Source organism: Mytilus californianus, unplaced genomic scaffold (genome assembly GCF_021869535.1).
Source record: "Mytilus californianus isolate M0D057914Y unplaced genomic scaffold, xbMytCali1.0.p SCAF_7, whole genome shotgun sequence".
In the NCBI taxonomy this organism is placed as follows: Eukaryota; Metazoa; Mollusca; class Bivalvia; order Mytilida; family Mytilidae; genus Mytilus; species Mytilus californianus.
Window position 1 is genome coordinate 70,556,592 of NW_026262723.1, and position 15,823 is coordinate 70,572,414.

The window sequence follows — 15,823 nt, forward strand, 5'->3', positions numbered from 1 at the left end:
AAGGTACATCATGACTCAAGTACTGTTTATTCTTAAATTAAGCTGAATATTTCGCATATTAATAATCTAATATCCCTACCAATCCACAAGTTGTTTCTATCATATCACCGGGCGGGCTCTAACCTTCATAGCAGGGACAAGATACATCAAATTATTGTCAAATAATGCATGAATAATGAGTTAACTTTTTTAAACAGTAAAGAGTGCTAACCCCTTTTGATATTATATCAAACCGAACAAGAATATGTGTCCATATGATAGGGCAAGATACCCTGCAGTCAATGTGATCACATTTCTTGGTCAAAATACTAATTTGGAACATTTTAACAGCTAGTTAGCTTAATAATGAAGTTTCAAGATGAAATGACCACAAAATATCCTTAAGTTCCTTAAATCAAAACTTTAACCCATACCTTTTCCTTGTTCAGTGAACCAATGGCTTATTTATATATTAAACAGTTCATTTCATAATCAACATGTGTACTAACATGTAGTTTCAAGTTGATATGAGCACAAACCACCTTAAACCAAAATATTAATCTGATATAGGACAAAATGTAGGACAGACAGATGGACTCACAGATCAAGAAAACTTAGATAAATATAATTGTAAATCAATGAATATTATTAGTTAATGAAAGTAATAATGATACAATGAAAAATGTATATATTATCTGGAAATTATTTCAATATAAAAATAAGAAGATGCGGTACGATTGCCAATGAGACAACTCTCCACAAGAGACCAAATGACACAGAAATTAACAACTATAGGTCATCAAGTCTTCCAAGGAAGTTGTATGTCACCTATCATCTCCAAATTATGTATAAAAGCAAAAACCGAAAAATTCCATGGTTTGGTATGGAATACCCAAAAGTCACAAATCTGAAATAGAAATAGCAGGTGCAAAACTTCATGTCTTGTTTCAACAGATATGGTGCAGCAAATTAGCAAAGTGATAAAAGCATTTAGTTTTGGCTAAGTACATATTTTGGTATGGGGAAGCCACAAAAGTCCCTCTGAGCTTATATTCAAATAGCAGGTGCTTAACTTAATCTCTGTAGAAGAATATGTGCAAGTTTTTGTGAATTCTGTCAAGCTTTTTGCAAGGAGTTAACAAAATATGGCACAGAGAATGTGGACAAACCAGAAGTTATCCCTATGTGTCTCCTTAGTTGCCCGACACTCTCAGCAGAAACAAAAAAATAAATAAACAAAGTCTATTCCCTTGACTAATTCAGAGTCCACGAAAAATGGTGGTCCAAAGTTTTTGACCACCAAAATTTTGCAAAGGACCAACACAGTTTTGGTATTTTGATGTAGAAATAATAGTGAGGACCAGCAGATTTTCTTCAAGAAATCCATGGAAAAAAAGTCACTTCAAAAACTCTGCTAATTGACATGTATTAGAAGATAAAAGCATCAAAGTTTTACTGTGACTTGACTGTTAGTGTTGCTCTCCACCTATTGCAACTTATTCAAAATTCTGACCAAATTGCAATTTGCTTTATAAAACCAAAGTGTTCAACTGGTCAGAAATTTGAACAAACTGCTGAAGAAAACCACAGTCAAGTCGTGAAAGTGTAAGGTGATAAAATAAAGCATACTTACAATCCTATTAGACATTAATTCCACTTCAATGTTATTATGAATAAACAGCTGCGCCATGAGCGCATGATACGCCTGTCGTCTTGTGTGTGAATTTTTATGCAATAATCATAAATAATTTCTGACATACGGCCTGACATGCGAAAACCCCCTTTTTTTCAAAAAACTCAATATCTCTAAAATAAAATTTTGAATCAAAATCAAAAAGTATACAGATCTTTAGATTAATATAACTAAGAAGTGTGTAAAATTTTAAGCAATAATCATAAATGGTTTTTGAGATACGGCACGACATGTGAAAACCCCCCTTTTAAAAAAAAAAAATCAATATCTCAAAAATAAAATTTGGAATCAAAACCAAAAAGTATACAGATCTTTAGATTAATATAACTAAGAAGTGTGTAAAATTTTAAGCAATAATCATAAATCCTTTTTGAGATACGGCGCGACATGTGAAAAACCCCTCCCCCTTTTTTTACAAAATACTCAATAACTCAAAAATAAAATTTTGAATCATCACCAAAAGGTATACAGATCTTAAGATTAATATAACTAAGAAGTGTGTAAAGTTTTAAGCAATAATCATAAACTGTTTTTGAGATACGGCGCGACATGTGAAAAACAACACCCCCTTTTTTAACAAAATACTCAATATCTCTAAAATAAAATTTTGAATCATCACCAAAAAGTATACAGATCTTAAGATTAATATAACTAAGAAGTGTGTAAAGTTTTAAGCAATAATCATAAATTGTTTTTGAGATACAGCGCAACATGTGAAAAACCCCTCCCTCTTTTTTTGCAAAATACTCAATAATTCAAAAATAAAATTTTGAATCATCACCAAAAAGTATGCAGATCTTAAGGTTAATATAACTAAGAAGTGTGTAAAGTTTTAAGCAATAATCATAAACTGTTTTTTAAAAACAGCGCGACATGTGAAAAACAACTCCCCCTTTTTTAACAAAATACTCAATATCTCTAAAATAAAATTTTGAATCATCACCAAAAAGTATACAGATCTTAAGATTAATATAACTAAGAAGTGTGTAAAGTTTTAAGCAATAATCATAAATTGTTTTTGAGATACGGCGCGACATATGAAAAAAAACACACACCTGTTTTAGTTACTAAGTCCCGTAACTCAAAAAGTTTGTTTACCATGATACATCCCGTTAAAAATTGACGGGCGTATAAAAAAACAAACACCTGATTTAGTTACTAAGTCCCGTAACTCAAAAAGTTTTAATAAAATCTTATTTTCACCAAAAAGTATACAGATCGTTTGACCATCATAAGAAACAACAATGTTAAGTTTCATGAAATTTTGATAAGTCATTCTCAAGTTACGGTGCAACATGTTTACGCCGGACAGACAGACAGAGGGACGGACACCGGACATTTGTATACCATGATACGTCCCGTCAAAAATTGACGGGCGTATAAAAAAACAAACACCTGATTTAGTTACTAAGTCCCGTAACTCAAAAAGTTTTAATAAAATCTTATTTTCACCAAAAAGTATACAGATTGTTTGACCATCATAAGAAACAACTATGTTAAATTTCATGAAATTTGGATGAGTCGTTCTCAAGTTACAGTGCAACATGTTTACGCCGGACAGACAGACAGACGGACAGCAACATTTGTATACCATAATACGTCCCATCAAAATTTTGACGGGTGTATAAAAATCAGTCTAACAGTTTGTATAGAAATGTTATTGTTATTGTCATGCTAAAGGTGATGGGTAGTAAATTTGAATTGCTATAAAAATGTCCAAACTAAGCTTTCATACAATTTTTCTTTCGAAAGGTCTTCTATATTCATAAGAATCAGACATCATTTGAATTAAAACATTTTATATTCAGTAAAATATGTGTGAAATTACAATACGTTGTGAGGAAGTTTCCATGGGAGATAATCAATTTTTCTTTCGAAAAGTCTTTTTTATTCAAAAGAATAATGTTTTAGGTTATCTCCCATGGAAACTTATTAGGGATCACATCAAAAGTTCAATGTAGGATAAAAAAACTTAATTAACATAGTTTTTTCACTGTCCCCCCCACCCCCCTCTTAACTTAATTTGAGAAAAATTGATTGACCAATATGGATATATGTAAAATTGATTTTGGATAAACAAAACTTTCAGCAATTTTAACCCCCAGTCCACCCCCAAAGTATTTGATTTAAGTTTTTTATCCTACATTGATCTTTTGATGTCGTCCCTTAACAACGTATTGTAATTTCACACATATTTTACTGAATATAAGATGTTTTAATTCAAATGGTGTCTGATTCTTATGAATATAGAAAACTTTTCAAAAGAAAAATTGTATGAAAGCTTAGTTTGGATATTTTTATAGCAATTCAAAATTACTATCTATCACCTTTAGCATGACAATAACAATAAAATTTCTATACAAACTGTTAGACTGATTTTTCATAATAACATTGAAGTGGAATTAAAGTCTTATAGGATTGTAAGTATGCTTTATTTTATCACCTTGCACTTTCACGACTAGACTGTGGTTTTCTTCAGCAGTTTGTTCAAATTTCTGACCAGTTGAACAGTTTGGTGTTATAAAACAAAATGTAATTTGGTCAGAATTTTGAATAAGTTGCAATAGGTGGAGGGCAACACTAACAATCATGTCACAGTAATAATAATAATAGATGTAAATATGTGTATTTTGAGATCTTTGAAGCAAGAGAGGGGACTGCCTTCTTACTGATGTGATCACACCTTATCCTTGAAAACATTGCTATTCAAATAATGAATAATAAATCAAGGACTTAGCCATTTTAAGGAATAGTTGCATACAGCCTTTATTTGCAACTGCTGGCATACAAGTGAAAGTATTTGCAAATACTCTTATATCTGTTTTCTGAAACTAATAAGATTCAAATTATTGAATAAAATTAATTCTTATAACAGAGCATGGACTTTCTTAAATTTATCAATATAGATTTGGTATATTTTTGTATGCAAGTAACATACATCTGTATTGTTGCACAATGATGAGCACGTTTGAGTTGCTTTGGAAGTATGTGTTATTCAGTCTTCATGATAAACATTTTAATCCACAGGCTGCACGCTCGATTTTACTCAAATCTAAGTGAAATTCAATTGGCCACTAGTGATGCAGGCATTGAAAGCAATTTTACAACCCTGGACTTGTTGGCCTGTGATTAAGCATGACAAGTGGAACTAATAATATTGTATCATGATGTTACAGACTCACTTTTTGATATACCAATAAAGCACACACAATTTCGATTTATTTCTATACTTTTGTATAATTAAGACAAGATTCAAACATGAAAATTTAGACATCTAAGGCCAAATAAAAATATATGTGTGGTTCCAGTTACATTCTAAAAATAAATAGGGTCGGTAGGTCGGCAATTTTGAAATTTTATTTGGGATTGTCAAAACCCGGAAAAAAAATTGTGTGTTCACCAAGTTCGATTCCAGTATTATACACGCCCCTATCGGAAGCTTGCCATTTTCTTATGTTTGGTTGTAAAAAAACAGACATGTTACGTTTTTAATTAATTTTATTGCATTCTGTTAAGAATTTGTTGCATATTTAGCTAAAGTGGATCACTTCTAACAGAAATTCAGATGAAACAAGTCTGTGCATTTAATTATTGAAATTGATATTCCACAAAATGGGATTGTTCAAAATTTATTTTTCAGCAATGGAAAAAAAAATTCTAGAGTCCGTTGGGTAACTGGAACCACACATATATTTTTATTTGGCCTAAGGAAAACAAATTAACGGATTTCTTCTGACAGCTATGTCAAAGGAATATAATATTCTTACCTTTATATCAATCTTCTCTATAATCTTTAGTGATTCGTATGTACAGTGATGATGAAAACATGTTTCATTCAAACTTGGATAAAGTTCTTGAATCTTATGTATGAAGGTAAGTGACTCTAGTTCACCTTCTTTCTTCTTAGCTGAAATGTTAGTTTGGTTTTCTTATCCCTTAAATGCATTATATTAAACAAAATATAAATTGTTATTTATAATAAACACAAAAATGCCACCAATGCCAACGTTTGCATAACTGTAAAAAAAAAAAAAAAAATTTCGCTGATACTTTGACTCACGTCCAAGATCTTTCTAGACTTTGCTATGATATGTTTTCATGATTTCCTATATTTGTTGATTTAAACTGTAAATTCAGAAATTTATTTGCGATCTTTTTATCCAATGTGAAAACTGTTACAGTATAATGATTCACAATAACAATAACTTGCATTCATAATTGCAGAATTAATTTTCCTTCATTAAATTTTTGCAATCACATTAATTAAATTTCGCATTTTTGCCAGTGGTTAAGGATTTGCAATAATAAATGTCCCATTAATTTCTGAATTCACAGTATTCTTATAAGAGAAGATCTTCTTTAAAAAGTGTATTATTCAAAACAATTGATATCTGATTTCTTTACAACTGAAAAAAGTCACGAAGATTAGTTGATTTACAGTATAAAAAATTATGATTACACAAGTGTTCACCAAAGAAGCAGCGGCTCTTTTCACAAAAAATCTTAAGAGTAAAAGTACTCGTAAGTCATACACATTTCAGTATAACTTACAATCAATTTTAATCGTAAGATATTTTGTGAAAAGAGTCGCAGAAATTTTTTTCATAGGATTCCTGTGATTTGTTGAGGATTTGAAAATCTGAATGAGGGTCATTATATTTTAAACTGTAAAATTAATACTGTCATCACAACAACCTAAATTTACTGTTTTGCTGCATGAACTGTTTGAAATTTTGTACCTGTTGTCTTAGCTTCAGAATAATTTGTGGAATGCAACAGTTTAAAACTAAATTGATTTTAATGACTTAAAATTGCAAATTACTCAGGAATTTAATTGATCATGCTGAGGAAAGAAAATAAACTTGAAGTTTCTACATGTGTTCTAGCTGTTTATAAATTTTCAATGCACTTCCAATTTATAATACAAATTTTTCTTCTGACTATCAATGGACATATATTTTGAATCATCATTTTTTTAGAACCATACTTGTAAAGACAAATTTAAGGTACATAATACCACACCTAATCCAGTACATCTTCCTTTGCATAATCTTTTTTCTGAATTAACACCAAAACACTGCAAGCCATTATTCATTGGCACTGGATTCATACAGGACCTTGTTCTTTTGACTTCTGATAAATCACCACACTCTACCTGACATTGTCCCCAATGAGTCCATGTTGTCCAACCACCATTAACTACAAGATTGTTGAAAAAATTCCTCTTAAAAGTGTAGGATTTAATAATGTCTGCCAGACATTTTTTTTTTATAGTAAATATTGTCCATGGACAATTTACTTATTTTATTGTATCCCAGACACTATTTCCCTATGAAAAAATGTCCCAAGCTGTGAAAAAGTGTCCATGTGATCAGTGGACACTTTTTACCATTAAATTTAGTCCTTGAACAGTAAATGTGATAATGTAGGATTTAATCATGTCACCCGGCCATGAAATAATGTTTAACTCTATCACATTATTTTGTATCTGTACCTAATCAAGCAATATTTACTCTGTTTAATCTGTACTTCCCGTGGAGGAAATAATTTAATAACAACTGCTATGAAATATTGTCCTGTGAGGAGGACACTATTTCATAACTGTTGCTGTAAAATTCTGTCCACTTGAGAGACAAAAATTAATGGCAATGAACATTATTTAATACTTTAATTCTGTGAAAAAGTTGCTGTCCAGACGGACACTTTTCACAGGACACTATATTATGTCTTCCATTAAAAGAACATTGACATCACACCAATGCAAAAATTACATTTACATTCCCTTTAAAAAAAACAATATGCTTTATGGGCTACCAGGTATTAACAAAAATGTGTTGACATACAAATTATTCAACACAAATGCCCAAAATGAGAATTAAATAAGTAGGTATAAAAATCCATTATTATTTTAATGTTGAGATTCCTACAACTTTATGTTTGATTCATTACTGCAGATTCATTATTTTTCGTGGGATACCAATTTTCGTGTATTTCATGGGTCCAGGTGAACCATGAATCTGAATATTCCACGAAGTACAGATTTTCTGTAGACATGTAAAGCAGACTTTTGTAAAACCACGTAATTAAATATCCAATGAAAACTGGTATCCACCGAAATAAATGAATCGATAGAATTATCATTCTTTACAGTGTTTCAACAGTATGTTTATCAAAATTTGCCATTTGATGAATTAATGACATTCTCCCATTTCATTTTAGGTGGGTGATATATCTGTCATTTTAAAATCATATTTTTTCTGTATTGGGCAGTGTTCAGGCAAGATGTAACAACAACATGACAACAAGAATTATATATATAGATCTATTCATAAAATTTTAGTTTCAAGAATATTAGGATTGAGAAAATTTCAGGCCTTGCGGTCATAAAACTTTCGAGTACGATTATTGTACTCAGACTCAGACATCAACCAATCAAAATACTGGATTTGGTGTTTCGAGCACAAATTTCGTACTCCGAGTACTGAGCAAAGTTTTATGACCGAGCGCCCTGAAGTAAAAATATTTCTTTTGACAGAACAGGTAATCAATTATTATTCGAGCATGAATTTACAAGTTTTTGAACATTAGAATTATTGAATCCATCAGGCAATTATTGATAAAATCAAGTCATTGATCAAGTAATATGTTTTACTGTGAATTCATTATTATCTGTGGTCAATACCAACTTTCGTGAATTTCATTGATTCAGTTGAACCAAATTTAAATGTTCATGCAATGAAGTACAATATCATATAGGTATTTATGCAGGCTTTTGTCAGAAAATCTGCTAGTTCTCACTTTTATTTCTATTGCAAAATACCAAATTGTGTCGGTCCTTTACAAAATTTTGGTGGTTAGGACCTTTTGACAACCAACATTTATGAAATCTGTTTTATAAATTAAACCTTGTGCGAAATCAAATATCCAATAATATACATTTTTCCTGTAATCCACTAAAAATGTTACCCACGAAAATCAATGAATCCACAGTTTTTTTTTAAAATGTCTACATTTTTTGTTGTCTATGATTATATGCATTTGTTCTATTATCATTGTGTCTGTGAGAACAAATCAAATACTAAATGCAGACTACACGAATGAATTTTATTTTTAAAGGACAGTCGCTCTGGTAAACAACCTAGCTTAACCAGACTGAATATAATTTTACCAGACCATTTTTTTTTTACATCTAATTGTATATTATCTGACAAAATACAAAAAACTTATGATTTGTTGTGCCCTACTCCTTCCCAAAAATGCACAAACACGAAATCATGTGACAAGAGTGTAAAAGTGATGAAAGTTGTGCACAATTGCTTGAATGTATTTCAGTGATAAAGAAAAGTAATGTCACATTTTATTGGATTTTGACATTTTGAAAATTAATTATTTGTAGTTTGTGTATAAAATATTTCCTGTTTCTTCTTTCTTTTTCATATATCTTTTGGTTTTCAATTCTAGTGTTTATATTTCATAGCTGTAACCTGCTTGGATTTTTTAAAATTCATTTATTGTATTTGATCGGCAAACCCGGAATTAGCCTTATCCATTCCTGGAATCCGATCCGATATTGTCTACATTTCCGGTTGATGGCAGCCATTGTTGTTTTTGTCAGTCAGATATGTTTTTACTCGGATTTACACATTACTTGTTGGCGATTTTCGGCATAAAGCTAGCGGTTGAACAAAATAAACATTGCTGTCACGAATAATAAAAATGAAAATGAATTTTGAGATCGTTTGGGAATTTTGCTAGAATGCTAGAATAATCCATGAAAAAACAACACCGGACATTCGGACCAGAATTCAACAAATTTTTACCAGACCGATCCATTATTCACCAGATTTGTCCAAAGGTCCGACGAATTTCGTGTAGTCTGTAAATGACATAGATATTACTTTTAAAATCACAAATAATCCTTACTTGGACAAAGAACTTCTTTACGGTCCAAAAAACACTTGTAAGACGACCAGAAGTTGGCCTACAATAAGAAAATATTTAAAGAACAGTTAATGAATTGTTAAGAAAAAATAATGTAATGTTATATATATAATTAGTGTGTTATTATACTCATTTGTGCAGAACTTTCCCTTTGTCTGTTTATATTAGTGACATATTTCTTGGAAGGTGATCTCTGATTTTAAATAGCTGCAGTGAACACAGAGTGTGGTTTAATATGAAGTACCGACCATTCATTTTGTGTGTGTTTGTTGAGGAGGGGGTGGGGGGTCTTTAATGACTGCAAGCAAATTGTCTGAACAGTACTGAATTTACTGCAGTGATTAAGTCTGAAAATTAACTAAAAGACTTAAAATGACAAACTTTTCTGATTGGGTTCCATTAATATATCCTCCAGAACTAGAAATTGAAGAAACAACAGACACCACTTCCTCCGCCTCATTTTTTAGACTTATACCTCGAATTTGACATCAGTGGTCATCTCAGTGGTCATCTCAGTACCAGAATCTATGACAAAGAGACGATTTTAATTTTAAAATTATAAATTTCCCCCACCTTAGCAGCAATATACCAACTTCACCTGCATATAGGATATACATTTCCCAACTCATTCAGTATTCAAGAGCTTGTAGCTGCTACTCAGACTTTATAAAACATCACCAGTGTCTGAGCAGAAAGTTGATGAACCAGGGTTATGTCAAAGAACGTCTCGTTCTTTTTCTAAAAAATTCCATTGGAAGATCCTAAGACCTTGTTGATAAATGTTCTGTATCAACTTCACAAATAAATTAATACATGATGGACTTGAAGTACAGATTCTAGGTACTGACATTGTTTATCATCTTGATCACGTGTTATAGTGTTATTTTTCTTTTTCTTTGTATATTTTAATGTTTATTGTTTAGTCCATTTTTGGTATATACTTTTGGCAAGTCTAGGTACATCCCACCATTGTGTTATTGTGCTATGGTTATTTTTGTATTCTTGTCTTTCATTTTACGTTAATATGTACTTTGTCTACAGAGAGTCTATATGCAATTTTGTTTTTCTTTGTTTAGTTATTTTTTTTTTATAGTGATTAAGATTATAACACAATGTTGACTGCTGTACACCAATTTTTGACATTTTTACCTATTATGTCTGTTTGTTTTGCATACACATTTTGTCAATATAATGGAATGCTATATGACTGTCATACAAGTGAGAGGTTAATTAAGCTAGCTATAAAACCTGAGGTTTAATCCACCATTTTCTACATATGGAAATGCCTGTACCAATTCAAGAATATGACAATTGTTTTCCATTCGTTTGATGTGTTTGAGCTTTTGATTTTGCCACTTGATAAGGGACTTTCTGTTTTGAATTTTCCTTGGAGTTAAGTATTTTCATTATTTTACTTTCTTTTTTAACATTGTATTGTTCATGCAGTCTTTTAAGAGCTGTTCAGTTCAAAATGACAGTTTCAGATCAAAATTGGTTTACTAGCTAATAAATATAGAATTAAAGAGATTCAAATGAAAAGATGTTTAAAACTTTATTTAATAATTATATTGGTATCTGTACTCACCTTGGCCTCTTCGCTTATACCAATTACCCATCTCATTTCTGCTTTATCACCTACATCTTTTTCAGTACACACTTTAATGCCTTCAGTGCATTTTCTCATAAACTTTTCCCTATCCTCAGTTCTAATGACAAACAAAGCTTCTGTCATTTGATTGATAAGAAATTCTGCCTTTTCTTTCTTGTCCTCATCTGTAATTGTTACTGTTTCAAATTATTTAATGAAGATTGAAAAGATGATACTTTCAAAATTAGGGTATCGATGTAATTCTTTTGCATAAAATTATAAGGTAAAAAATACTTCCTATTGTCATTATGTACTTATAAAACCAAAAATCACTTCAATGAGTACAACCTTAGGCCATTGAAAATTAATTGTTGGTTTCCCCTATCACAAGAAAATTTTATAGGGTTAGCTGGCGGAAAAACTTTTTTTTGGGGGGGGGGGGGGGGGGGGGGGGGCAAAAAATCAAAGAAGCACATGCAGTTTCACTATATTGAGATTTTTTCTTAAATCTATAATTTGATATTAAAATTGAGAATGGAAATGGGGAATGTGTCAAAGAGACAACAACCCGACCATAGAGCAAAAATCAGCCCAGGCCACATACGGGTCTTCAACACAGCGAGAAAATCCCGCACCCAGAGGCGGGCTTCAGCTGGCCCCTAAACAAAAATGTGTACTAGTTCAGTGAAAATGGACGTCACACTCAACTCCGAAACATATAATAGAAATGAAATTAAAAAAACATACAAGACTAACAAAGGCCAGAGGCTCCTCACTTGGGACAGGCGCAAAAAATGCGGCTATTTTAAACTTTATGAATGATAAATGAATCATTTTTAAAGAAATTATCAGACAATTTTTTCCTCATTGATAATTGTCTGAAAAGAGAGTCAAGTTTGCTCTTTTTTTTTTAATCTATTACAAAAAGAAATGACCTGGGAGGGTAAAAACAGACCGGGAAGGGTTAGGGGAAACCAACAATCTTTTTTGCATGGCCTTAATGAAAAAGTCATGCCAAACAAAATGTGAACTCTATCTGTAACTTCCATTTATTCACCATTGAACCAAAAATCAGCTCAATACATATAAGCATATCGGAAAAGAAAGTGATGGAATGTTAGTAACATTTGCCCTGGCCACCACAGGGAGGGGGTATAAAATTAATCCCCATAACAATAAAAAAGGTTGTTTACAGAGTGGAATAAATTTATGAACACAAAATGTAATAAACCTCTCTTTAGCAAATATTCTTAATCTTCAGAATTTTGTATCTCCTCCTCCTTCAATACCCCTCATAATTTGATAAAGCAGCATGAGAAAAATTTTGCCCAACACCTTCTTTGCCACTGACAATTTAATTGAATTTCAGAAGAGACCATATCTAAATATCAATGCTAATGATCATGATGATCTTGAGATTTAATTTCCTAAAACTTTGCAAAATAATAAACTTTGAACAAGTCATAAAAATATATCTTGTACTTTGTGTTATTCCAGAAATTAAAGTTTAAGTCTCTTGCGAGTTATTAAGATTGAATATCATCATCACTGATTAAAGCATTCATCCACCCTTTAATATAATAAAATAAATTTCATTTTTTTTATTTTACCTTTAAGTTTTGAGCTGTAAAGCTACTTATTTTTTGCACTGCATAATCTTTGAATAATTACCTTTTGTTTCTATAGAATTAACTGTTACAGTGAAGCAAAGCAAAAGTAAAACATAGCAGCAAACCATTCTGAAAGTGAAAAAATCTATAATTTGATAATGAGTAATCAATTCAAATGTAAGTCAACAAATATTTGCTTGTTTCATGCTTTCCAGCAGAACAAAGTTGGGTCTAAGGCAGGTATGTTATTAATTAATCTTTATTTTGAAAAATATTTTACATAGACTTCATGCATTTGGGATATGTTCTGGACTTTTAACAAAAATGTTCATAAAATGTGGTAGTATCTATCAAAATTAAGGGTTGGTAGGAAGGCAGGGAATATATATTAGCATTGAATGTTTTGGGTTCTATAATATTGAATAGTTCATGTACACATATGATTTTATCAAGATGTGCATGTTATAAATAAAATTAAGTGTCTCTATACACAAAATCCATTGGATGTTGGATGTGTACTGATTGTCATTTTAATCTTAGATAGTGATACATGATTTTTTATTAGTTGTTATTGGCTTTGAACTAGCGGTTAGTACGCTCAGATCTGTACTTTGTGTATTTTTTGTTGTCAGGAATGTATGAATGCCCTGCCACGTTCAGACTATGTTTTTGTAAAGATGTTTTTTGCAGGCTTTTATTGTTCGATTTTTACAAACCAGATATTCAAAGACACAAAATTGTCTAAGGTATATTTGTTTATTTGGTCATAGTTTTTGTTTTCTCTTTATATGAACACAGTGGTTACCAAGGCTTTGAGAAATCAACTGGACATAATTTTGGTCCAGTAAACTATTCTTCTTAACTGGACCAGACTCTCTTTTACAGGACATTTACACATAAGATTTGAACAAAATATTTAAAAATTTTACTGGTAATTTGGTCCAGTAATTAATGCATATCAATTAACTGGACCAAACCAATTTTTACTGGTCTTTGCCCAATGTCCGGCAACCTTGGGAATGACTGTGAACATGTATAATAACTTTTTACAATTTAATTTGGTTGAACTATATAGCAAATTTATGAATAAAAAATAATGCTTGTGTTTCTACATTCATCAGTAAATGAAAACACTCCACAACAAAATGTTATTTAAAAAAAATCAATAAGCCTGCAACAAATTTGCTTTTGTAAACCTTATTGCTATTCAATGGGAATCTGTGCCACTTGACCCTAGATTTTGGCGTCAAGACAATTTCTCTAATGACGTCAAAATATCATGGAAATGACTGGGATGACCAGTCATGGGAGACAAATAGCAATAAGGTCTATTCAATTATTTGGTACCAAGTTGATTAAAATGCTGCTGCTTAGCAAGAAATGACCCCACAATATTTTTTGAAAAAAAATTTAGTTTTATGAAATATATAGTTTAAAATCCCAAGTGGTGAATAAATATAAATTGGCCATGAACTGTACTTGTTGTTCTATTTTGGATTCTATTGCATTAATCAAACATTTAAGGATTTCAACAAGTCACTATTAGTAACCTCATGTGACATGTCAACTGTAGATACATGTATATAGTAGCCAATAAAAAAAAAAAATATGTTTATTAAAAATTTCAAATGTTTGGGTTCCATGTTGAGAATTATAAGGATAATTGATAAAACAATCTTTTTCTTCGTTGTTTGTTGAAGTTTTTCAGTTTGTTAGTTAGGTTAGTTGCACCAGTTAACACATCAATAAGGTTTATTACAAACCTGTTTGTGCATTTTTCATTGTTATTCAACGTAAAAAAATTATCTAAGATACCTGGGACGATCTCATTTCATAAAAGATCTCTTTTGTTTACTTATTGTACCTCAAACTTATTAACCCGGGGGTAGGTCTTTAAGTTGAGGTTCAATTTTCTAAAAGTTAATCGAGCATGACTAATTAGATACACCCTCTTAAAATAATGGAGTCCAAAATGGGATCAGGAAAAAACAGGGAAAAAAAACCAATAATTTACAATTTCAGAGAATCAAAGTGCTTTTTGGTTGATTTAATATCTCCGGTCAAAAATCAGAAGGTATTTGAGTGGAAACAAACCTGTCCGAAACCAGGAAATTTTGGCTGCAATAGGAATTTATTTACAAAATAAGTGCATATCTCATTTACTTATAGGGGTTGTTATTGATTGTAAATGCATGTCATTTTGTTTTTGGTATTTGTCTACCATGGAGAAAAAAGAGGGGGAGGTGGTAATAGCTTAACTTACGATTTTGATCATGGTTTAACTTTGTTCTAGTACAGCATACGTTTAACCTCTAGCCAATGCTCTATCTTATTAAAGTGTAACTCTAAAATTGTTATCATTTGCTTCAGGTCGATCCACTTTGCATCTTGTCTTGAATGTGCATGACATAATTGCCACTGGACATTAAGGGAGCAATCAATTAATCAGCTTCATTCAGTGATGTATAATCAGTAGTCTTCAGTTAATAATTGTCTCAAACATTTTTCCAATTTTTATATATTTGATTTTTATTTATATCTGATTTTTTAAGCGTAAATTTAAGCATTTCTTTCCTCATATTTAAGTTATACCCCCGTTTATGGGTCATATTATGCGTTTCCAAGTTATAGGGTTTTATTCATTAAAAAAGGGGGATTTTCCAGTTTTCGGACAATAACTCAAAAATACTTTAACCAGTTTGAAACTTTGGTGAATTTGTTTATATCTATTGCCGTGAGCTCCCTTTCAATTTTTATACATTTTATGAATATTTACCTGAATATAATATTGTGAAGGATCTTATGCATCAAGGTCTGTTCGATTAGAAGTTGTGAAACAAGCTGTTTAAATAGCTAATTGTTGGAAGAGTTTACTAACTGTTTTAATATGGTCTGGTCTTTATGAATCTATTTCATGATTACTGACAAATAAAAACATCAAATATATATAACAAGAAGTTTTTGTGCAGAAAATTTATTGGTCAGTTCTAAATGAGGTCTGTATACAGGGTT